The sequence below is a fragment of the Suncus etruscus genome, chromosome 1, assembly GCF_024139225.1.
Source record: "Suncus etruscus isolate mSunEtr1 chromosome 1, mSunEtr1.pri.cur, whole genome shotgun sequence".
In the NCBI taxonomy this organism is placed as follows: Eukaryota; Metazoa; Chordata; class Mammalia; order Eulipotyphla; family Soricidae; genus Suncus; species Suncus etruscus.
In genome coordinates, this window is record NC_064848.1 from 16,675,915 (window position 1) to 16,676,946 (window position 1,032).

Consider the following 1,032-nt stretch of genomic DNA (forward strand, 5'->3'; position numbering starts at 1 on the left):
CTGTATTTATTCCAAGGATAAGAAAACACTATTTTGCAAATTATATTTGTACTCAAAATCAGCATAGTATCATTCACAATATACAAAGTATTCATTCAACCCAAATTCTCTTATTAGACAGATGGAATTGAAGCAAGAAGTTTTCGATTTATATGTTCAACAGAATAATAGTCATTAAAGTATGAAATTTTGCCTTTGAAACAAAATAAATAAATTTTTCCTTAAATTTCCCTCTGGGGGTCACCATTCCTGGAGGTACTACAATACCAGGTCGATGCACGGAGTGGATGGACCCAGCTCCTATTCCAACTCCCTATTCCAAAAATCCATTTAATATATTGTCTTTAGATAGAGGACATATCAGATATTAGACTGATTAAGAGCAGATACTACACTTGATCTTAGCCAAAAGGCCGAGAAGTGATAAAATGAATAAATCTTAAGGTGACTATGTTAAGTGAAATAAGTAAAAAGGTGAAACATAATCACTGATGATTTTACACAAATGAAATTAAATCACCAAGGCAAAACAACTGGCAAGACTAACTCTGGCAGTTGCCAGAGGAAGTGAGTGGGAGGAATATGGAGAATGGAATTTTTTGTGTTTGATTTGTTTTTGTTTTTGGTGGTGGGGTGGTGTTGCATGCCTAGTGATAGAAAAGGTGATGATTGCACACATACTTCAAACTAAAGATAAATCATAAAAATATTTAGGAATACAACACAATCATTTTAGTGAAAAACAATCATAGAAAAATCATAAAAAACAAAAGTTACCTTATTCTTTGTAGTGAGCTGATCAATCATAAAATTAGTTAACATACTAATTTGTATCTTGTTACTAACTTTCTATCTTGTATCTTATGAGAATTTAAAAATCAATTTGATAATACTCAGTAATATATCTTTAGCTATGAATGAAATATATGCAGCTAAATTAGGCTTCTTGTGTGGCATATTTGACTTAGCAAAGAATACATACTACTCATTGATTCATAGTAACATAATATATAAATTAAAATGTTAACTTAT

General features: G+C 30.5%; 1 non-coding gene across 1 annotated transcript; it reads right to left on the reverse strand.

Annotated features, from left to right (window-relative positions):
* Window positions 1-233: 233 nt before the first annotated feature.
* LOC126033824 (U2 spliceosomal RNA) lies at window positions 234-425 on the reverse strand. The gene has a single exon (XR_007504509.1). It is a non-coding gene; the product is annotated as a U2 spliceosomal RNA (small nuclear RNA).
* Window positions 426-1,032: the final 607 nt, after the last annotated feature.